The sequence below is a fragment of the Dermacentor silvarum genome, chromosome 6 (assembly GCF_013339745.2).
Source record: "Dermacentor silvarum isolate Dsil-2018 chromosome 6, BIME_Dsil_1.4, whole genome shotgun sequence".
NCBI classification, from domain to species: domain Eukaryota; kingdom Metazoa; phylum Arthropoda; class Arachnida; order Ixodida; family Ixodidae; genus Dermacentor; species Dermacentor silvarum.
This window is the reverse complement of record NC_051159.1, coordinates 109,796,309-109,821,757: the sequence shown is the minus strand read 5'-3', so window position 1 is coordinate 109,821,757 and position 25,449 is coordinate 109,796,309. Positions and strand designations below refer to the sequence as shown.

The 25,449-nt window shown below is 47.5% G+C and overlaps 1 pseudogene; it reads left to right on the top strand.

The window, feature by feature from the left end:
* The first annotated feature begins 802 nt into the window (after window positions 1-802).
* LOC119456820 (ataxin-8-like) lies at window positions 803-1,105 on the top strand (annotated as a pseudogene).
* The last annotated feature ends 24,344 nt before the right edge of the window (window positions 1,106-25,449 follow it).

Genomic DNA, 25,449 nt, shown 5'->3' with positions numbered 1-25,449 from the left:
TAGATGTCAATACCGGGGCAAGTATGCTGCCCTGCGTAAGCTTTTAGGATTGCGGAGGGGATGCCATCAGGACCGCAGGATAGGGAAGGCTTCAAGCACTTAAGTCATTCGCTGATGAGGTTTTCATCGAAAAACACAGCACTAGATGTAGCATCCATCGTGTGCTGTTGACTGGCACCAGCGCTGAAACCTAAACGTTTTATATAAGGATGACAAATGGGCAGCAAAACAATCCACGACTGCTCGGACTTCTACTCCTCTAGAGTCGAGCAGGTGAAAACACTCTCCACGCTTACTAGAGCGCTTGTGGATATACTTCAAAAATTCCGGTTGGAGGTGCTTTTCTTCAAGAATGCAATATATGAGTCGTTATCCCGCTTACATAGGCGTTTGCAGAGAGTGAGAAAAAAAGCAGGACTCTTCTTTCCACTAATTAGGCACAGTACTTCTGGATTTACGGTGCGCGCGATCTTTATACTTTAGGACAGTTATAAGTTCAGATAAGAACCGGTGGGACTATTTAGAGCGTTTAGGACTGTACAGGGGAATGTATTTGCACATAGTGCTCAAAACAAGCTTCATTAACTTATCTACGTGGTCATCAACATTGGGCTTGTCTGTGACCAGTGACCAACCGTTGGTGGACAAGAAATCATGTAAGCCAACATAATTTCCACGCTTGAAAGCAAAGCAAGAGAATTCAGTGATGCCACTGGAGGAGCTCTGCATCAGTGCTTTAGGTCCACTTAAGTCCGGGTCACTGCGGACGACGTTGTAGTGTGGCGAAAAAAAAAAAAGCTGGATGAGGAAATTTCCCTGCAGAGCCAGGTTTCAACAACAACAACAACAACAACAACAACAACAACAACAACAACAACAACAACAACAACAACAACAACAACAACAACAACAACAACAACAACAACAACAACAACAACAACAACAACAACAACAACAACAACAACAACAACAACAACAACAACAACAACAACAACAACAACAACAACAACAACAACAACAACAACAACAACAACAACAACAACAACAACAACAACAACAACAACAACAACAACGCAATAACCAAGAGAAGTAGAGCGCATCGTGAAATTCAGGGGGCAAGACCGGGAGGCTAGAGAGACTAAGATAAACTGCTTGCTACGTTAGACGGAAATTAGGTGATTGAATCGTAAGGGAAGAAATAATGGAAACGAAAAGGGGAAAAACAAAACTTGCGCGGCCATACAAACCTAGGCGCAGCAACTCTTATAGTTTGGCACTTAGTCATCATATCCCTGAGAAACGTGGAAGACAGGTGTCTTGTTGACTATTTAAATACGGGGTCTACGTACCACGAAGAAAGCTTGCGCGCCGGTTTGTTATTAGTTATAACGCGCCACCCCGAACGTCACGGCGTAAATCTCACGCGAGCGCTGAGAATCCAATTACTGTGGCATCCTCACGCTGAATCCCCATCGGGAGGTGCATTGACTGTCGCCTGAAGGCAAGTTCCGCTGGGAAGCAAGTTTATCTACGAAAGTGAAAGCAGCGCACTCGTTCTTGTCTGGCCTCGGGAGACGTTTAAGCCGTCAAGCTGCCATGAAGCTGTTGTTGCTGTTGTTATCGTCATTGTCGCAATTGTCGCAATAGTAAACGCACAAATAATAAAAACAAGCTCAACAGGAGTTAGTGGGCTATCTGTCGTACCGCCCTGTCGCGGGCGTGGTGCGCCAGATAAACCACCAGTTCAGCCACTAACTCCTTCGGAGCGTGTTTAAGGGCGCTGCTTTTTGATGCGGGTGGACGGTTTTTCACGCGATATTTTTTTCATATTTTCGCGGGCTTTCTTTATCAGCCAAAAAATAAAAAATAAACATAAACGATCAAAACCCACTTGGCTGAAAACATGCCAGTTGAAGTTCCTTTCAATTATGCTTTCGCGGCAATGAATATTACAATGTTATGTATGTATGTATTATGTATGTATGTATGTATGTATGTATGTATGTATGTATGTATGTATGTATGTATGTATGTATGTATGTATGTATGTATGTATGTATGTATGTAATGTATGTATGTATGTATGCATGCATGTATGTATGTATGTATGTATGTATGTATGTATGTATGTATGTATGTATGTATGTATGTATGTATGTATGTATGTATGTATGTGCATGCATGTATGTATGTATGTATGTATGTATGTATGTATGTATGTATGTATGTATGTATGTATGTATGTATGTATGTATGTATGTATGTATATGTATGTATGTATATGTATGTATGTATGTATGTATGCATGTAAGTATGTCTGTATGTACCTTTGTACGTATGTATGTGTAGGTGTATGTGTGTATGTATGTATGCCTTGAAAGACATGACCAGGGGAAAAGCTGCCGGAGAAGATGCAATAACAGTCGATTTAATTAAAGATGGTGGAGATAGCCAACCAAGAGAACAGGTTGGCTTCAGGAAGGGGTATTCTGTGATGGATCATATCCATGTCATCAATCAGGTAATAGAGAAATCTGCAGAGTACAATCAACCTCTCTATGTGGCTTTCATAGCTTATGAAAAAGCATTTGATTCAGTAGAAATACCAGCAGTCATAGAGGCACTGCGTAATCAAGGAATACAGGAGGCATACGTAAATTATCTTGGCAAATATCTACAAGGATTGCACAGCAACCTTGGTTATCCACAAGAAAAGTAGAAAGATACCTATCAAGAAAGGGGTCAGGCAAGGAGACACAATTTCTCTGGGAACTGGGAAGGCTTAGAAGTGAGGATCAACGGCGAATATCTCAACAACCTTCGGTTTGCAGATGACATTGCCCTATTCAGGAACAATGGGGAGGAATTACAACTAATGTTTGAGGGCCTTAACCAAGAAAGTGTAAGAGTGGGGTTGAAAAATAACACGCAGAAAACAAAGATAATGTTAAATAGCCTGGCAAGAGAACAAGAATTCAGGATTGCCAGTCAGCCTCTAGAGTCTGTAAAGCACGTTTATCTAGGCCAATTACTCACAGGGGACCCTGATCATGAGAAAGAAATTTACAGAAGAATAAAATTGGGTTGGAGAGCATACGGCAGGCATTGCCAAATCCTGACTGGGAGGTTACCACTGTCGTTGAAAAGAAAAAAGTACAATAATTGCATTCTACCTGTACTAACATATGTGGCCGAAACTTGGAAGTTAACAAAGAAGCTCGAGAACAAGTTAAGGACCGCACAAAGAGCGATGGAACGAAAAATGTTAGGCCTAACGTTAAGAGACAGGAAGAGAGTAGTGCGGATCAGAGATCAAATGGGGATAGCCGATATTCTAGTTGACATTAAGAGGGAAAAAAATGGAGCTGGGCAGGCCATGTAATGCGTAGGATGGACAACGGTTGGACCATTACAGTTACAGAATGAATACCAAGAGAAGGACGAGGACGGCAGAAAACTAGGTGGGGTGACGGAGTTAGGAAATTTGCCGGCGTAAGCTGGAATCAGCTTGCGCAAGACAGGGGTGATTTTAGATCACAGGCTTCGTCCTGCAGGGGACAAATATAGGCGGCTGCTGCTGCTGCTGTATGTATGTATGTATGTATGTATGTATGTATGTATGTATGTATGTATGTATGTATGTATGTATGTATGTATGTATGTATGTATGTATGTATGTATGTATGTATGTATGTATGTATGTATGTATGTATGTATGTATGTATGTATGTATGTATGTATGTATGTATGTATGTATGTATGTATGTATGTATGTATGTATGTATGTATGTATGTATGTATGTATGTATGTATGTATGTATGTATGTATGTATGTATGTATGTATGTATGTATGTATGTTTAAGAAAAGGAGACAAATATGACGGAAGGAAACTGAATCCGCACTAACTAGCCCAGTTGGTCATTTCGCTGAGGTGTGCGTATGTAAGTATGTATTTGAAGCGTATGCACCTATACACGCCCTCTACTCCTTTAAACATACCTCATGTTTTTCTTTGAATGTATTGCCTACACTTCTTGCCACTCCAGCTTCTTCAAAACGTTGCAGCCAAGATCGTTCAGCCGAGGTTCCACTCACGATCATGAATAGAAAAACAGAAAAAAAAAGAAAAAGAAGCCTTCGCGCACCTGATAATGCTTTTCATACTTTGTACATAGCACGCTGCGGACTCCAGGCAGTACGTTTCGGTTTACTTGATAAAGGTAGACAAGAAGAAAAAAAATCAACTTTTGAGGAGCCTGTCGAGTAAGCAGCATAAAATCTTGATGAAAAACTGAAAGGTGAATGGGAAAGAGCATAACATCCAAGCCTCCGGAAAGAGGAAAGCGCGAAGAGCAGCTCAGTTTTTGGGATTACACAGAGATCCTTTCGATGACGTCGTCTAGAGCCATTCCGAAAAAGTAATGGATGACTATCCGGTGCACGGGCGGACTCACTCATAAATCACTGCACCTTATAGCTGTAAGTGGGTACAGAGGTTGCTTTATAAGCCGTGGTTCGTACCATCAATCAGGACATGGTGAAGTTTCCCGTTGCACTCATGAGCCATGCTGAAAGTTTTATTCCTCCTAAGAAGCCGCCACGTGCCGCCTTTGGTTTAAGGCTAATTGGTATTTTCTCGTGCTTCGTTCGTGTGTGCGGGCTTCATTCGCTTTCTTCTTCATCCCTCATGATCTCTTGGAACATACGTATCAGTCTCCCATTTATCTCTCGCCAACTTTTCTTTACATGTATACAGTGCCAGCATAAATTCAAATGCCAACAATTTTTGAACGACTGCAATGCGAACTTACGCTTCCAAGTTCACCTGCATTTGTAGGTGTGACCTAATTCAGGCTCCATGGATGAGCACGTGTCCCCGTAGCGGCGCGGTATGACAGCAAATAGTGCCCTTGGTGTAAGAGGACAAATACGGAATTGTGATTTCCCAAAGCCTTTGGGCACAAGTGGGGGAAGCAATCCGAGCCACGAAGGCCCTGCTCTTATACTTAAAGAAGAGGAAGAGGAGGATGGCGCTAGCTACGAGCGGATCTAGCCTTGCACAGTCATGCCGGCAGTTGCTCCGCCCGAGCGTCCCCTTAACAAGTGCGGTGAGAAACATGCATGTGAACGAGCAGTTCATCGAAGCATATACAGGGTGTGTCAGCGAACGCTTTAAACATTGTTTAAAGATTGCCTGTGACAGATAGCACAATTCTAGTTCATGATCTGGTCTACTCAAAGAGGCGGACATTACTTGCACAAAAAATTGGAATGCATAATCAAATAATTAACAAAAAATCACTAATTAAGTTTCTAACTAATTGCTTTCTGGCCTATATTGCAGTTTACAAATTGTAGCCGTGGAGTTCGCAAGGCGGATTCACTTGGAACGGATTCTCAGGATGACACCAGTTTTGAGATATTAATTCCCGAATTTTAAGAAGAAATGCATTGGCGTTCCAGTTACTTTCTTAACAAAATTCGTTTTATGCATTGAATTATGGGGTTTTACGTGCCAAAACCAGTTCTGATTATGAGGCACGCCGTAGTGGGGGACTCCGGAAATTTGGACTACCAGGGGTTCTTTAACGTGCACCTAAATCTAAGTACACGGGTGTTTTCGCATTTCGCCCCCATCGAAATGCGGCCGCCGTGGCCGGGATTCGACCTCGTGCTCAGAAGCCCAACACCATAGCCACTGAGCAACCACGGCGGGTCGCGTTTTATGCATTGTAGCACAAAAGTAACTGGAACGCCTATGCATTTCTAGCACAGTACTAGCCGCTGAACTAAATTACTTGATGAGGCGGACATTACTTCTATTAGAAGTCATCAATATTAACAAAGTATCACTAATTGTGCTGTTTACTAAATAATTTACAACACCGAAAGCAATTTACGAATTGTAGCTTGCGAGTTTACGAGGCATATCGACTTGAAACAAATTTCGAGGATGGTGTAGATTTCGATATATGAGCCTATCAAACTTGCGGCAAAAATGGTCTGTTGTTCCACTTTTTAAAGAAAATTCTGTTTTATGCATTGAAGCACAATAGCGACTCAAACGCCACTGTATTTGGCGCACTTTGAAAGTTATTATCTCGAAACTGGCGTCATCTTGAGAACTCGATCGCAGTGGATATGCTTCGCAAAGCCACCGGCTACAATTCGTAAACTGCATAATGTGCTGTAAATTAATACATTAAAGTAATTATTACAATTCTGTTGATTATTCCATTAAGGATTTTCACTTTTCGTAGCAGACCCGTTGTGCTAACGGACTTGATCTGATTCATCAATTTGTGCGACAGATTATCTGTCATTTCTTCTTTTCCCGTGATATTTCCCACCCAATACTACGATCATTCGTAGAAATTAACTTAGTCAATGCGCTGCCTCGCCTACAAGTATCATACCGATATCAAGAACGTCCTGTTTGTGGGATCTTATGTATAAAATATATTTCCATGTGCACTTTACTCTGGTTACGTTTTCTTCTGATCATCTGAATATGGTGTCGAGAAAACGACTGTGCAATTATTTACTATCAATGTTTTTCTCACCACCTCTTCACCGCTCTGCGTTACTTGGTCTGTCAGGTTACGGCGTATACTTTAGCGGGTCCGCAAGATGCCTTTATGGCTGTGTATACAAACTTTTCTTTTTTTTCTATGTAAAATACAGTGAAACGTTACCTGTGAAAACTCGGATGCATAAAAAAAAGTTGTCGCAGTTTCACCTGAAAGGCGAAGCATCAATTGCGATAGCAAATTTGAAGAGAGCTATACGGAGTAATGCTAGCAGCTTTATCAGCTGTATAAACTTGGACATGCAGCAGCACCGGCAACACGCAGAACTGTTGTCGACGCCGCCGGCGTTTTGCCCGCGTTCGCTCAAAATGCGTGCGGCGTTGGTGACTGTTGCCGGAGCCTCTGATATAAATAGGCACTTGGTGCCGCAGCTAAACGGCGCCTCCCTTCCCTGCCCCCCTGCCCCACAGCCTTTCGCGCGTCGGAAGAAGGTACGTACTTCGTTTACTCTAGGAGGAACGCTGTGAGCGCTCGGAGTGGATGGTCGCACTCCACGTCGGCTCCTGCGATTTTTGGTGTTTTCGCCGCCCCAACTTCTCCTACTTGTATGATTCTTGCACGAGTGGGTGCGGGAAGGTATCAGGACCACGCAGACATCATCCTCTACGCTGGACCTTCGGAGATTCTCCCAGGAGAGCTTTACTTTCCCCGAACAACGCCGCTCGCCGCCCTAAGCCTAACGGGCTTAGCGCGAGCAAGGCCCCAGGTAGGCCTCGCGCCACAGCAACTGCTCCCTCGACGTGCCCCGGTCGCCCACCGACATGGAGTCCACGGTCGAAGGAGAACTGATCTCAGAGGAAGAATGGTCGGACGACTCCTGGAAGTCACCCGGCTACATCGCTCAAGAACGACGCCGCCGCGAGCTCAAGGCTCAAGGCAAGGAAGTTCCCAGCCTCAGTGCGACGGGAGCGAGCTCCTACGGCAACGGACGGAGCACATCGAACCCCAAGCCGCGCCCGCCACCCCAACGCAGACGCGCACCGCTACCTAGAATGCCAGCAGACGCTATCCACATCGTGGGACGCCCGCAGTCACCCATTGACCTCACCAAGGTGCCACCGTGGCAGCTACACGAAGCCCTGCTCAAGGCAGCCTCGTTGCCCGATCAACCACCAGCGACCCGGGATCGCTTACGGACGCATCCCACCAACAACACTTTCACGCTGAGCGTCGTGGACTCTCGGCGTGCCCAAGCCTACCTCTGCATCAAATCCATCAACGTGGGCACCCGCACCGTCGACCTCCACGTGTATGCTCCCCCTCCGGACGACGCAGTGCGAGGCATCATGTTTCACGCGTTCGACGATTTCTCGGACGAAGAGATACTGGCAGACCTCCAAGCCAGCAACCCCGACATGCCTATTGTGAGCGGCAGACGCATGGGCCAGACTAGGCACCTGGTGGTCACACTCACAAGTAAGGCCCTCCCGAAATGGATATTCTATCATGGCACCGACATCAGACTCTATCCGTTCTACAACCGGGTGGAGTCATGCTACAACTGCCGCAAGGTTGGCCATCGCACGGACGTCTGTCCCTTGCCACGCAAGCAGCGATGCCGCCGTTGCGGCGAGGAGCACCCCCCACCCAAGGAGGGCGAAGCTTCAACATGCGCGCCACGCTGCATTGTCTGCGGCGGGGCACACAATACCAGCAGTTCAAACTGCAAATACCGCTTCGTCAAGAAGACGCCGCACACCCCACAAACGAAGCAAGCACAAGGACCTGCCCGGGTCACCCGGCACAGTGCGTCTCACAGCGGCAGCTCCAGCAGCCGGTCCCCGTCCCTCCGAGCACGGTCGTCGTCGTTCCCGCCGCTCGACTCCAATGGCCAACCTCAACGTCGAGCCAGCAGGTCCCGGTCCCGCACCCGCCGCTCAAGATCTCGGTCAACCCAACGAGCCCCCTCGGCAAGCCGGCTCCAGTCGTCTAGCCAAGGCCACGGAGAGCCACCCAAGATGGTGGCCTGGCAACATGGACCCCCGGCGTCGCTGGCATCAAACTCACAGGTGAGGGAGATGGCCAAGGAGAATTCCGCCTTGAGAACCCAGATTTCGACCCAGCAAGCCCAAATCTCCGCTCAGCAGTCCCAGATAGCTAAATTAACTACCTATATCCAATCCCTTGAAGCTAAGATAGACAGGGTCCTCGCCTCTCACACATCCACACCGACATCAATACCTGCATCGCATACACGGGTATCCTCATCCGCCTCCACTAGCACGGCACCACAGCCCCAAAGCTCAAACAAGCGCAAGGCAGCCACATCCACTGCCTCGCTCCATACCGAAGCGGACAATGCCACTGCCGTAACGGCGGCCATCTCCGCCCTAGAAACTAAGCTCGAGGCACGCTTTAACGTGATCAGTGAACTTATAGCCACACACCTTCAGGAATTTCACGCGTTCCGCATGGACACGATAAACACATACACTACACTCAAGAGCTCTGTGGAGGCTACACAAGCCAAACACAGCACACAGCTCGCCGCACTACAAGAAACGACAGACACCAGCCAAAACTACATATTAGAGGAAATCCGTAAGAAGCCAGCCACACACCAACGCCAGCCCACCAGGCAGGGCCTCACACCGCCACAAACGTAACATGGCCCCACGAACAACCCTGACAGTATGGCAGTGGAACTGCAGGAGCTACCGCACTAAGCGGGGGCACTTGCAGCTTCACATCCAACACAACACGCAAGACACACCAGACATCATAGCACTACAAGAGACGAACACTCCCGTAAAACTACCAGGTTACACTCCATACAATCAGCTAGGACCGGCCAACGGGCCTCACCCCAACACGGCCATCCTTGTACACCGCAACCTTACAGCCACACAACACGAAATTGAAGGTACAGACATTCAACACACACTCCTTGAAATACTGCCGAGGAGAAGGGGAGACAGCCCGCTCTTCGTCCTCAGCATATACAACTCACCACGAGACAAGGGCACTGACATCCCACTAGTCCTCCGCAAAGCGTCTCTGCTGGCCAAAGGAGCGCAATTACTGATTTTGGGCGACTTCAACGCCAAACATCTAGAGTGGGGTTACCCAAAACCCGACCGCAAGGGCACCCGATTATGGGAGACCGCTCAAGATCTAGGGCTTACTTTACTGAACGACCCACAGCAACCAACACGGGTTGGTAACAGTGTGTGCAGAGACACCACGCCAGACCTATCCCTTTGCAAGAATATACCGGGCGCCCGGTGGCAGAATACAGGCCACACGGTCGGCAGCGATCATTACATTTTGTCACTGTCTTTTGAAACGGCCGCCAGCAGGGCGAAGACGGCCAAGGCCCGCATTACGAAGTGGGATAAATTCCGTCAGCTACGCGAAGAAACAGCACCCGACTCCATATTGGATCTCAACGAATGGATCAGGTCACTGAGCCGCGACGTGACTTCGACGACGTACGATGTGGTAGCGCCTCAAGAGCAGCCATCGACAGATTCCCGCCTCTTGCACATGTGGGAAGCACGTGAAAGCCTCACGCATAGGTGGCAGCGCCAACGTCACAACAACAAGCTGCGACGGCGCATAGCGAAGCTCGAACGGGAGATCGAAGCTCACACCTCTACACTGGAGCGTCAGCAGTGGGGCCAGATCTGCAAAAGCCTCAACGGCCAGCTGGGCTGCAAGAAAACATGGCACCTGCTGCGACACCTGCTGGATCCCAGCAACACCAAGTCGGCGGCACGTAATCAACTGACGAAAATTATACACCAATACCCAGGCACCGACGCGGAGCTGCTTGCGGATCTCGCCAGCCGGTACATTAACACCTCGAGCCAGAGCGATACGCACTTGCCACACTACGTCGGAGCTCCCAACGAACAGCTGGACGCTGACATTTCGGAGGCAGAGGTCTGCGCTGCGCTACACAAGCTGCGCACGACGTCAGCGCCGGGCCCCGACGGGGTTACGAACAAGGCGCTGCGTAACCTCGACGCGAAGTCCGTGAGAGCAATAACCGAATACATGAACGAGTGCTGGCATACCGGCCGTTTACCTCCTGAGTGGAAACACGCACGGGTGGCGTTCATACCAAAACCGGGCAAGAAACTGAACCTAGAGAATCTTCGCCCCATTTCACTTACCTCCTGCCTAGGCAAGCTCATGGAGCATGTAATATTCTGCCGCTTACAGAACTTTGCAGAGGAACAGGATCTTCTACCACCCACGATGCTCGGTTTTCGGGCACACTTGTCTACACAGGACGTCCTCCTTCAATTACACCACGACCTCTTGCATCCAGACAGTGGTTCGAGCACGAAAGCTTTACTGAGTCTGGACGTCCATAAGGCTTTTGACAATGTGCTCCACGCGGCAGTGCTCGAGAGCTTAGCCGACTTGCAACCCGGCGAACGAACCTACAACTATATCAGGTCGTTCCTCACAGGCAGGACGGTCGAGCTCGCGGTGGGGGACCTGCGCTCCGCTCCCATCCGGCTCGGGAACAGAGGCACGCCGCAAGGCGCAGTCCTGTCGCCATTCCTATTCAACCTCGCAATGCGCACCCTCCCTCCGAAACTGAGTGAAGTCCCGGGACTCAGACACACGCTATACGCCGACGACATCACGCTCTGGACGTGTGAAGGGTCGGACGGCACAGTTGAAGAAACGCTCCAACATGCCACCGACATCGTCGTGCAACACCTGAAGGCAGCGGGATTAGAGTGCTCCCAGCACAAGTCGGAGCTCCTCCTTATCCGACCACCCGACCGAAGCAAGCACAAGTCACCCCCACCTCACATCACGATACGCGTAAACCAGCAGCCAGTCACCCACGTCGAGAACATACGAGTACTGGGCATGATACTGCAGCAGAACCGGCGGAACGGCATCACCATTGACCGGCTCCAGATGACGGTGAACCAGACCATGAGACTGCTGCACAGAGTGAGCGCGCGTAAGCAGGGCATGAAAGAAAAGGACCTGCTCCAACTCGTCCAAGCCTTTGTCGTCAGCCGTCTCACCTATGCACTACCATACTTACACTTACAGAAGACAGAACGAGCTCGCCTCGACTGCATTATACGACACGCATACAAGGTAGCCCTCGGCTTACCAAGACACACCTCCACCGAAAAACTTCTTCAACTGGGAGTTCACAACACCATCGAAGAACTCATTGAAGCACATCGCACATCACAGGTTCACCGTCTTCAAGGTAGCAAGACCGGCCGCTGGATCCTCGCTCGAATGGGCCTCAGAGCGTCCCCGATGGGCAGCGACCCCGCCACCATCCCACCACACATCAGGCGCATGTTCATCATCAAACCCCTGCCCAAAAACACACTCGCCGGCCACCACGACGGCAGAAGAAGAGCGAGGGCCCAGGCACTACACAAGACGTACGGGACCAACTCCGCTGTGGCGTACGTCGACGCAGCCCAGTACTCTGATCGACCCCACACCTACGCCGTTTGCGCCGTTCCAGGCCCAGGACTCAAGGCACAGACAACTTCAAGCTCGCTAAGCGCTGCCACACCCACCGAAGCAGAAGAAGCCGCCATTGCGTTGGCTGTGGCCTCAACTGACGCCTGTATAGTTATGAGCGACTCCAAAACCGCCATAACAAACTTTGCGCGAGGAATAGTGGCACACACTACACTAAAGCTCCTACAGTCACTACAAAACAGTGGAGAACCACGCTCAGTAGAGTTGATATGGGTCCCGGCTCACGCGGGGAATCCAGGGAACGAAGCGGCCCACCAACATGCTCGAGGATTCGTCAGCCGAGCGGTGGGCCTCCCGTACCCGGAGACCTCAAACGAAGTCCTGCACTCATATCACGACATAACCCAGTACTACCGTCTTATGCGACACACTAGGCCCGCACCACACAGTAAACTAAACAAGCGTCAGGAGGTCACCTGGCGCAGGTTACAGACATACTCATATCCGAACCCCTACGTATACTCTTACATTTACCCAGATAGATTAAGTCCGTACTGTCACCTGTGCGGCGAGTTAGCTACGCTCAGTCACATCCTCTGGGACTGCGAAGAGGATCCCCCTCCACCCACTCTCCTGGCCTCTCCCTCACCTTCATCGTGGGAGGAAGTGCTGCTTAGCTCCAGTCCAGACGTACAACTCCGAGCCGTGGAGCGAGCCGAAGAGGTCGCCGTCACGCATCGCCTGGCGGCCATCTGGCCTTCCTGAGGAGCCCATGAACTAGCTCCCCACTCTGACGAATAAAGTTGTCTCTCTCTCTCTCTCTTCGTTTACTCTACATATATGGTGATTGTAGAGGAGGAAAGAGACGCCTACTTCTGCAGCCCTTAAGGGAGCACAGCGCAGAACGCGCGTTTGTTCTCCGCCGTGCGTTCACTCCCCGTGAAAGCGCGCGTCCCTCGCGCCCTTTCACTCGCACATACAGCGTTCGGCGGCGCACGGCGACGATTTCATCTCCATTGACGTCATACGGAACCTCACGGCGACGGCGACGGCGACGGCGACGCCGACGCCGACGGCAGAAATCTGCTTTTGAGTGTCCATATAATTGCTATCGCAATAAAAATATATTTTTGTATCTTCTGGGAGTTGTCACCATCAAGATGCACAAGGTCGTCCACTCTTGGGGTGAACACGGCTGAGCCTGGCCGCGCTCCGTGGAACGCCAGTGCTTCCGGCGCGGCCGCGCATCGAAGCTAAGCGCGCAGGCGCGGAGGCACCCGTAGGAGGTGCTTCGCGTCGTCTGCTCCAGCGCTGGAGCGCGCCGCCCCTGCTTGGCTGTGAAATACACTACGCTAAACCCAGACGACCGAGCAGCCGAGGTGGCGTCGAGGGAAAGCGCGCTTCACTAAATGAACCATTTTCCCGCGGGTTTTTTTGGCTACAGCTTGTAAACAGCATGCTTATTCAGTATGCATATGCAGAAACAAGCTTCTCGGCCCATAAGCGACTTAGCATTCTTTTTTTTTGTATGAGGGTAAATATGCACTGTTGTTACACTTACTTTTTTAACAAAACGCTCTTTTATGCCTTGACGCACAAAAGTAACAGGAAGGCCCATTTATTTCTTCCAACACTTTGGGAAATATTATCTGGAAACTGGTGCCATCCTGGAAATTCATTTCAAGTGGATATGTCTTGCAGTTTCACAGGCTGCAACCCGTAAATGCAATGTAATATGTACCGTAAAGCTATTAATTAAGAAGCTGATTTATGAATTTTCTTTTATTAGCTGAATATGCATTGCGATTTCTTGTGCTAATAATGCCCGTCTTTTCGAATAGTCGAACTCAAGGACAATATTTATGCTATCTGCAACAGGGGATTTTTTAAAATTCCGTAAGACTGAAAAATGAACACCCCTTGTATACTAACGTTCAAAGATTGCACATCAGTGAAAGACGCAGTAGTGGCCAGCAGCGGCTTAATTTATACCAAGAGAGAATGTTTAACGGGCACCCATGTCTCGCTTTGTTTCTGATTTTACCCCCCCCCCCCCCCCCCCCGCCTTTTTTTTTCTTCTCTGAATAAAATCTCACACTGGGCCTTACACTCTCCAACAGACAGCCATCACCTCTAACACTGCGGCCAGTTGACTCCGACAGACTTTATTGCCCGCGGAATGATATAGCCAGAACGCGCAAGCTCGCATAGCCTTCGCCGAGCCTCTAATGCCCGGCCGCATACGACTTAAGAAGTTATAGGCGTTTATAGTTATTAACCCCACAAGTCGCCTCCGTGTGGCCCTAAGTCGACGATGAGGGCTTTCGACAGCGGCCGGCAAAGTGTCGGTTGATCTGCTTCTGACATCCCCATTACGCGCTGAAAGTCCACGTTGTGGTGTGGCCTTCTGCGCATAAATCCCCGTTAGCCGCTAAATGCAAGCAAACGTGTTTTATTGAGCAGCTAGCACTGGGAAACAAAATGCCCCTGCCTGCACTTAAGAAGCAACTTTAACTCGGGGTCAACTCAGACGCTGTCTATTCAAATACATGTAAAACGCAGATATGCTTTTAAGAGACAACCACGGGACCGATTTAAATGAAATTTCTTTCATTTGATAAACAGTTAAATTATAGTGACTGGAGACGCAGAATTTTTATGTATGGCTTAAATTTATGACAGAAATTGCTGAAAATATTTAAGTTTAAAAATTACAAGCACGATTTTTTCAGGTCCGTAACTGCGCACCAGAGAGAGATATCGCAGTTCTCTATACTCCATCCGTTAGAGTAACTAAAGAGGACAAAGTTCAGTTATAAACCTACAGCTTACACGGATTTAATACAATGTTTATGATGGTTTTGCAGATCTATTCACACAATAGCGGAAAATTTCAGAGTGGTGTATTATACATCAATTTTGTCCGCTTTACATGTTATATGTTGCATGTTACGCAATTGACACTCTTGTGATATCATTATTCGTTGTTGAGTTAGAGAGTGGCTAACCTCGTCGTCTCTTTTTTTGAGATGTTGTAATTTTCTGCAATTTTTATGAAAGAATCAATTGCCAAAATAAAAACTCTTCTTGTTACGGTTACTAGATCATAACCTTTCCGTTAAAATGCAGCAAAGCTCATACGATTTGTTACAATAATTGCCGAGAAAAACGATTTATTTACTAACATGTTCACAGGTTGTTTTATAGAAAACGTGGAATTAAAAAAAATTCAATGGGGCAGATAGCGCAATTCTAGTCTGTGAGCTGGTATACTCGAAGAGGCAGACATTACTTGCATAAAATATTGAAAAGCATACTCGACTAATTAAAAAAATTCAATAATTAAGTTTTTAACTAGTTATATTCAGCCACATGTTGCAATTTATAAATTCTAGCTGGTGAGACTGCAAGACATATCCACTTGAAAAGAATTGTGTGGATGACACCGTTTACGAGACGTGTACCATCAAACTTGAGGTAAAAATGCGTTGTCATTCCACTTACTTTATTAAGAAAACGTTGTTTTATGCACTGAAGCGGAACAGTAACTGGAACTTCAATGCATTTCTCCGCAAAGTTCGGGAATTAATATCTCAAAGCTGGTGTCAACCTAACAATTCGTTCCAAGTGGATCCACCTTGCGAACTCCGCAGCTAGAATTTTTAAATTGCAACATGTGCCATAAGGTAATTAGTTAAAATTGAATTTGTGAATTTTTTGTTATTACTTGATTATGGATTAAAATTTCTTGTGCAATTAATGTCCGCCTTCTTCGAGTACACAGGGACTAGAATTGTTTTATCTGCCCCAGGCAATCTAAAAAAAAAAATGTTTGAAAGTGTGGTGTGGCTCTTTCGAGCCGCTCGAATAGACAGCGGAAATTAACGGCGCCGCAGATGCGGAGAAACGAGTAGGACTGCGCTTGTCCCGACGGGTTACGGTGACGAGAAAAATAAGTTATGAAGATAAGCTGGATACGAATCCCGTTGAGCTCGTAGAAAGCAAATACCAGTTCGTATCACGCGTGCCGCATTTCGTTCGTGGCCACTTCGTTTTAAACTGCAAGCTCCGGCCAGCGCAATTCGAGCCGACCGTGCACTGCGAGGAACCGGGCAACCGCTTGTAAAGAGATGCCACCGAGAGGCGCATAATACCGCGGGAAAAAGAGACCGCGCTCCAACATTGTGCAACAGTCGTAACCGCGGTGTCCTTTTGGACCCGAATTGGAAATTCTGTAACCCTTGCAAGTTGGGGGCGACATCGTCTCCCTTGCGCAGTGACAGAGAGGAGCTGGCGCGTACTGCTTTGTGTCTGCTTGCTTGCCTAATTTGCTTCCATCGTCCGCTGCTGCACCCCCCCCCCCCCTCCCTCTTCCTGAGCTGGCGAGACTGGAAAGAAATTAAATTATATGGTTAGTGGCAAGCGGTCACTGAACTGCGTCTGAGCAGTGTCAGCACTGGTGCGGAACTGCGGTGGTCCATTCTGACTTCTATACGTATAATGTAAAAGGTCCTCTCTCACTGTCCTATATTTCTGGAGTTAGATGCGCAAACATTTGATGGGAAATCGCGTTATCCTGAGGCGACCTGTTACAGTGTTTTATTTTTAATATATTTCGTATCCTTTCTTTTTCTTTTGCTACGCCATACCAGTTTTTTTTCTCTCGGTCGATATAGAAGCAGGAACCACCGTCCACCTTCGATACTTAGCTTCAACCCAATTTATAGATGGCGTTAGTAGGCTTTGGCGAGCGCTGAGCTGTCCTGTGGTAGAAGTTTCCAGCTTGCTAGTTGGTTCAGTATTGAAAACTATCGTGTTGCGCTGTCTCTTCCAGTAGTCTGATAGCGGTTGCTGAATAGACAAAAGTGTCACCATCATTCCCGAAATAAATCTTGCATTCTCTGTTAAACGTCTATGATGCGGGCTCTTCAGATGCGGGCTATGCTGGGAAAAAAGATAATATAGAGAGATTGATTGACTAACTTCATTGTTGATTTATTGATTGATGAAATTTAACCTCTCAGAACACCACGTTGGCTCTAATAGGCGGCGTCATGAAGGCTCCAGTTTAAGTTACTACATCAGACTTTTGGATGCGCACATTTCCCTGACCTTCCGATTTTCACGATTGCGAAGGAAGGTGTGAGACCGGGCTAGTTGGTAGACTAGTTGATACGAGTGCGAAGCCTCTCTTATGCCATCGATGATGCCCTCCTATCCGCCGTGTAGACGTGGTGGCGTAGTGGATTGGACGTCGCGCTGCTGAGTCTGAGGCCGCGGGATCAAATCCCAGCCGCATTTCAATGGTAGCCAAACGCAGAAACACCCGTGTACCAATTAGATGCACGTTAAAGAACCCCAGGGGGTCAAAATTAGCATAGATATCAAATTAGCGGAGATCCATACGACGTAAGGATTTATCAGCCGTATCAACTTATATCAACATTTATCGGCCGTATGAACTTATAAACATTCGCTTGCTAACGAAATTAACAAGCATGGTGTCAGCGCGCACAGCAAACATGAACACATCCCACTCTATGCCCGCGGATACTCGCTGTGAAAACGCTGGCGTGAGGAAACGGGGTAGCAGCGAGCGAAGTGGCTATCGTGTTGTCTATCACTTGAACGGAAACTGAGCGCCGAGAACACACAGCACGCACAGAGCTACAAGCCGCCGACGCCGCCGACGCATCTAGACTCTACCCGCAACGCAGATCGCTCTCATGATACGACCGCGCGAGCGCGCGCAGCCACCACATACGCAGTTGTAACCGGAGTAGGATGCCACCCCCCTCTCTCTCTCCCCTCCCGCACCCCCCGATGCCTCGCAACGTTGGGTGCCTCGCGCGTGACGGAAGATGGCACGCTTCCTGCCCGCTTTCCTCCCTTTCGCATGAGCGCGATTGAGCCGCGATCGCCGGCTCCCCTCGCACGCTTTCACTCGTACATACAGCGTGGTGCGAGCGGCGACGGCGTTATCGGCCTTGCACTTTATACGGAACCTCACGGCGACGGCGACGGCAGAAATGGGCCGCCTGGAGTGTCCGTATAATTTCTGTCGCAAAAAAGGGGAATGTATGGAAGTTCAGTATACATTTTCATGACACACACTAGCCACCACATGTGCCTGTTTTAAGCCAACGGGAGTAGCCAAAATGTGTTACCGGTGGTTTTTGCAATGCATTTCAGCAGTGGGGAAACAGAATTTCCTCTAAATTGCGATGATGTAACCAAGACGTTTAGCTTTCAATAGTTCGTGAAAAGTATTTTATCGGGCATTTCTCGCACATCCGAGAAGGAGAAGCCCGACTGTGCTCACCATAGTGTGACTCAATAACACGTCTTGTAATAAAGTGCCTGCCACGCCCTCAAAAATTGATCCAAAACAGCGCGACGGCCGTATCATCGACATTACTGATGCGACAATTATCATACATAGTCATCAAACATAAAAACAAGAAAAACAAACTTAACTGAAGTTTAGCACCTTGAAACGGGCTCATGAGGGGCTTCTTGCCGGAGGGTTCCGGAGTAATTTTGACGAACAGGGGTTATTTGACGTGCACCAAAAGCACGTACACGAGTGGTGTTGCATCTCGCCTGCATCGGGATGGGGCCGCCGCGCTTGAGAATCGAATCCACGACCTCGCACTCGGCAGCAGAACTCCTTATGTTCACTGAGCTACCTCGACGGGTTGCGAATTCATATTTCCTATTCATACTACCAGCGTAATAGAAACGGGACACCGAGGAAAGACGCAAACACCACAAACACTGGACAACAACTTAAGTTTACTTAGTATAGAAGGCGACACACTTACCCAGCATTACTTACAGCATTACTTAACTGCGTTGAATTGAATTTTTGGGTTTTACGTGCCAAAACCACGATTTGATTAAGAGGCACGCCATAGAGGGGCACTCCGGTAGAATCTGGACCATCAGAGAATCTTTAACGTGCCCCCAATGCACGGTACACGGGCGTTTTTGCATTCCCCCATTCCCCCCTCCCCATCGAAATGCGGCCGCCGCCGCCGTGATTTGATCGCGCGATCTCATGCGCAACACCCCAGCCGCTAAGCCACCGCGGCGGGTACTTTACAAGCGTTATCCACTGATATGCCTTCGCACATTCACCGGTGTTTCGTAGCTCTTTTTGAACCAAATAACGCAATTTGAGTACCTTTTCGGCCTAGCACGGCATTGACGCGGCACTGGTCCTGTCAAAGGCAAAATATTTCTTACACCGTGGTCAAGGATTATCGGTGCACGCACTTATGGCGCATTCCATTGGGTGTACAGGGACGCTTAAAAGCGTCCCCAAAGTGTTCTTTCAAGAGTAGTTGCGTTCCAAAGGGCGAACAGAAGCAGGAGCGCTGTGATCCAATGACAGAACAGGGGCAGTTTGGCGACGGCGAGAGCTGTCGAGAGCAGTTCCAGCTCCTGCCGCGCGAAAAGCGAATCACGGAGGAAGTCACGTGACGTAAACATGTCACGCCCTTTTATTTTGGTCGTGTTGCCGCCATTTTGGTTCAGAGAGCGGCGGAAAATGGCGGCTGAGAAGCGAAGTTCGCGTGATAATCGCCGCGGGAACGTTAACAATCTGGTCACTTGACACACCTTCGGCCTCGCACTTGCTCTCGGAGCGCACGGAATTGCTTTAATGGGGGTGCAAGCAGTCGCACTCTCGGTGAGCTGGTCTTCCCTGCTCTTTGCCCCAGCACCTGTTCTGCCAATAGAATATGCCGTTAGCTTAGGTGCTAACGTACTGAAACACCTTAGTTGAAATTTTAGCCACGGGTTCACCGGAACAAAGCCGGGTGATATGCAATAAGACTGACAAGTGGAATGGTTACAAAGGATTCAAGATAGTTTTCTTTTTGCGCGTAGAAATTACAGTGAAAACCTTAACTCCCTACCATCAGTACTCGCATCTGAGACCAAGTCAGCCAAAGATTTGCCTAAAAAGAAGCTGCCCCCTTTTTTATCTCTAAGAACTAAATAATACTAATAAAACTAACAAAATAAACTACCGAATAAAACTAATCAACAGACAGTGAAAGTCTCTTTTTAACGTGAGGCACGTTAGGTTTTGGTACCGAGCGCGCCAGCTTTTATCTTTGAGTCATGTCGAAGCTCGCAAATCCTTTGTAATCGGCTTATCGCGTATTCTTTCCTAAAAATGCAGATTTGCACATTTATTCATCCCGCACGTCGTGCATCACGCGAGATTAATCGACCGCCTAAGCTTTTCGCTGTCGCAACTGTCCATGGAGGTTTCCGAGTGAACGCTCTCTTGTTTATGGCACGTGCGCAACTGCCCCCATCTTTATCTCCCCTTCGTTCTGTTTTTTTTTTTCGTTTCGAGTTGCCTCTTATTTCTACGTTAGTTTGCCTTCTTGGTTCCTTCGGACTCCAGAACACTCCGGAGCAGTGTTGTAGGGGCTTAACCAAGCTCTCCAGTCTACGCTCCTCGAAGTTTATTTGTTCGTTGCAAAGACGGAAGAGCGATGGTTCGTCTCGTGTCACAAAAGAATTCCGCCGTAATCTTTGCCAAACGTTGTTTCTGCAAACACATTGTCTGCGTGAGAACGACGGGCTTGACTTTGACGCCGACAAGGGTTAAGCATTTTTCGCAGAACGACAGTAACGGGGAGAGACACGAACATGCGGCACTTGGAACACTGGCTTGGTTTCTCACCGAAGGCTCACCTCCGTGCCTGCCTTAAGCCTCACTTCGGATGAGCAACTCTAGGGCTTTAGCGTTGCCTACTATATGGCTCTGTTAAGAATATTATGCACATTTGGAAGCAGCGTACGTTGTCTTCGCTGCATAGAACGACACCCTGGGGCTGTTTCTCTGACAGCTCGAGGGTCGCCATCAGCTGAGCCAAGATTTAAAAACGTAAATACGAAAAGTAGCTCTGATTAAGTAACATTCGTCTGCTCGATAAGAAGCACGAATTGTCATTCCAACTGTGCCATCCTTTCGATACTCTTGCGACAGGCAGTAAAAGCCCAACTGCAACAAAATTTCCCTTTGGATGAATTAGTTATGGATGAGCAGTGCGCAATCTTAGCAGTCTGCATGCAGCCGTGTGCAATCTATCGAAGCGGTCTTGGCAAAGATACGTAGTTCTGGGTCCTACGCCACATCCGGCGAGCGGTAATAGCGGCTGTTCTTACAGTCATTGCGAACTCGCCTGGACCGTGTCTGGGTGTCTGGACCATGTCTGACCGTGGCTGGGTGCTGCCATCTTGCCGGGTAGCTCACGCACAAGACAGCGCAACCATTATTTACTACCCTTACAGGTGTCCTGGCTGTTGACCTTGCTTTCTACGAAATTACGTTGTGATAAAACAAATGATACCTAAATATCATCACTGTAGTACGAGCATACGTCGTCAAGAACACAATTGCTTTAATAAAGCAAACCTTTCTATTTCTGCTTACCTAGAATTTGGTGTTTGGCGCACCTGCTTGGTCGGTTCTTTGCCGAGTAAAGCGTGATTTACTGTTTCACTATCTCCAGTATCGCCCCACTCTAGTTGGCGCGCCGACCCTGGGTACTGTGTCATAGCAAAGAGGGCAATCCCGTTGGCAGTATATTGCGTGGCCACGTGTGCCACGTGGTCTGGGTCTCTATGTCATGCCGTGCTTACTAGCCGGCAGTAATCGCTATGGTGGAAAACGCTGTGCAGAATATGTATAATCAGACGTGCCTTTTGTTCACCTGCTTCGCGAAAGCTTCCAACATGTGTTCGATCTGCATATATTTTTTTCCCGATTTCGGCGTAAATAACGTCTACTTTTGTGAGCTTTTCGTGGCGCAATTCCTGGCATTTCCAACTGGAGATCTTGCACGGAGCCTGCTGTACATCTACACTAGGCTTCAAAATTTTGTTGCAGTTGGCCTCATATGAAATGAACGTATAGCATAAATACAGATACATACACCCCAATACACATGAAGATAAATACAGATAAACATAATTACATCTAAGTACAGCGCAGTACAGGAAGTACAAATGCGTAAGTATTTCTCAGTATATTTCCCACGGCAGAAGATTACCTAATAGCTTAGAAAACCAAGTCCAAATAGGCAAATAATGCTATTCGCATTAATATCGCATTCTGAATTTCGCGCTCAACTTACGGGCGCGATGACGTCACTGGAACCTCAAGGATTTCGCGGTATTTTCTTTTATTGCGGTGTCTTTACCGTTAGAACAGTATGCTAAAATTTTAATGATGGGGTATTGTTTTCTTTCAAACGTGGTGTAACATTTTCTTTTCAGCAGAGTTAGCCGGCCCTGTTCAGATGACGCCAAATTCATAACGTCAAGGGAAGCTACTGCGATAACTTGAGAGGGATGTGGCTTCCCTTTCTTTTCTCTCCCGGAGCCGCCAGCCCTCAGATTACGTGAAGGCTGATGCACGGTAAAGCTGATGTATTTGCAACTCCATAGGTGAGACGTGATAAGTCTGAGCTCAATGGTTATTTTTGTGTCTGCTAATCTACTTCAACACAGTGGTGTTGTATACAAACGCATTTACTATAAATGCTCCTCCCCTCCTCACTATTCTCATCAGGCGTGGTGCATGTCATTGTATCAGAGTTTTGATGAAAAGCGAGCTACGGAGGCGGGAAGCGAGGAAAGGCAGTGAGGTTAACCAGACTTACGACCGGTTTGATACCATGTAACGAGGGAAGGGGATATATGGCCTAAGGAAAAGAGAAACAAGGGAGAGAGAGAGAGAGAGAGAGCGTGTGTGTTAGTTCGGCGCTCACTTCGAAAGGTGCGCACCAAGAGTGTGAACAGTTGCAGAAACCTGTCGAGTTAAAGTACTGTAGCAACGCCACAGTCCTAGAATCGATGGTTCTAGAAACGGCCTCTATGCGCGTGGAAAAATGTATGTGGCCCCGAAGAGTAAGCTACAAGGGCGGAGCTTGTGCATATGTCTTACTGCGCCAAGTAGTCCGGCAGGGCTTGACAACGCGTTCGGTTTCTGGGAACAGCTATACCGGGAATCAGCGTATAGGTTCCACGTACTAGGATTTCGCATTCGCCCAAACGCGGGGGAGAAAACAATGAAAACAAGCGAACTTTAACATTCAGTTGCGCATTTGTCTTATTGCGCCGTTGTGAATGTGATGTTTATTTTGTCTCTTCCCCAGCTTAAACTCACGCGAAATAAATCTGGGACTGTTTGCAGGTGCGCGCTTACTTATGCGGGATTTGCAATGTTTCCGTAACTTTCCCTTAACATTGCCATATGAAGTTGTTCTCAAGTAAAGTAAAACAAGTTTTTTTTTTGCAGTCCGGAGATGACAGTAGTGGACGTCGTAACGGGAGCAAATGCACAGGAGGTGCTCACCGGTTTCTTCAGCCCCTCATTGATATTCCATGGGCACCTCGTAACCGTGGCCTAGAGCTTCGCAATGCGACACATTTGGACATTCCGGTGGATAAAAAATAAAGCGCCGAAATGCTGTGACAAAAACGCGCCGTACGAATTGATCCTAGCAACAACGAGCGCTTCTGACGAAATAGGCGCTTACTGTCGCAGTAAGCGTGTCGCACTGACATGCACACGGCCTGACACAGAGAAAACGCATATCGTAGCTAGGCGCCATAGCAAAGTACTATTGAACCAGCCTTGCGAAACCGCGCAGGGTCTCCGCGACACCTGTGCCTTGAGGGACACTGTACTCAACATGTAGGGGGGGGGGGGGGGGGTATACCGACGACAATCGATGCTTTGCGGAGGCCCGAAGGTTCAACAACTGAACTGTCGTTCCGGTACAGTTACGAAATCATATGTATCTATAGGAATGTGTAGTAGGTGCCCTGCTTTTTTTTTCTGCGTGAGTGTGTCTGTCAAAATGTCTCATCATCGGAGTCCAAGCTTTCGCTTTGAGTGCCCCATGAACTTTGGGAGAGGCGGTGGTGACGGGAAAATGCGACAGCGCTCGCAAACATTTGTGAAGAATAAGAAGCAGAACAAAAAAATAAAATTGAAACCTTCTTTCCCTTGTTATGTGCGTGCTTGCTGCTGTTATAAAGTTTCCGTATGTCTTTGCGAGAGGACTGTTTTAGGCACGTCCTGCAACTGATGCAGCCGTTATACATGCTGCGTCCCCAAGCTAGCCTAAAGCCGGGCGCGAGACAACCTACCGTAATCTTGTTATTAAATATTAAATGACGCTAACCCATGAGAGCAGGTATATTATAACCTTAACGCACGGATCTAAGAGAAAAAAAGAACATGAAAGACTTAGCAATGTGAAAAACAAGCAAACACACAAGCAACCAGACAGACAGGCCGTTCATGTTATTACTATTATTTTTTAGCTGTAAAGATAGACTACACCGTATTCTAAAAGAGCCGAAGACTGAACTTAACAAGTTGCAAACTTTCAAAGGCCCAATGATCCAAATGCGAAATAATAATAATAATAATAATAATAATAATAATAATAATAATAATAATAATAATAATAATAATAATAATAATAATAATAATAATAATAATAATAATAATAATAACAACAACAACATTGAAATCCTCGGCGTCACACTGACCGCTGCTGAAGTTCCGGCGATAAACTTACAAACTGCTAGTTTGGCCATAATTTTTTTTTCTAGTAATGAACCTCTTGCAGCAAAATTAATGACAATACAGCTCATAGAAATGGTTTATCACTTTGAACTGATTTAGTGTTTCACTTTACTGTTCCTTAAAATCGTTTATCGATATTTTTTGTACTTGCTCCTTATCTTCTCCTGCGGCGCACTTCCCATTAGATCGATACCTCTCAAGAAGGAGCAAGACGGATGGAAGGGTGAGCAAAGAACGCGCTGGCCGACCGCGGGTTACGAAGTGGTTAGAATAAACAAGACTGAATGAATAATAATAACAAGGAAAAGTTAGAAAAGGACGGCTTGTGTAAAAATTTTGCGTAGGCAGAGTTTTTTAGAGTCAAGTGTACCGTACTGTGACGCGAAGTTTAAAAAAAAAGAGAAAAGAAAGAAAAGGACAAATAACAGACAGCGTGGTGTGTGCGGAAAGCGGATGAGGCCAACAAACACAGCCTGACGTTTGCTTCATGGTCTGTGGAGATAGTTCACTCATTCTTCTAGGCGCACAGTTGTGTGGTAGCAAACGACGGCAGCAAAACACGTGTAGCAAGCCTTGGTCGTTATAAAAGTTTGTTGAACAATAAATAGAAGAAAGAAAACAATGTTGGAATGCGGCTCTCCTATATAGGAGTAATAGCGTAAGCGCACGTCAGAGTAAAAGTTACAGGTGTTTACAATTCCTGCGCGGCGTCTCTGTTTTGAAGTGTGTTTTTGCGTACGCGTGTTTGTTTTCGTCATTCCTTTACATGGGTTATCGGCTGCGGGTTTGGCAGATAAAGTCAGCATGT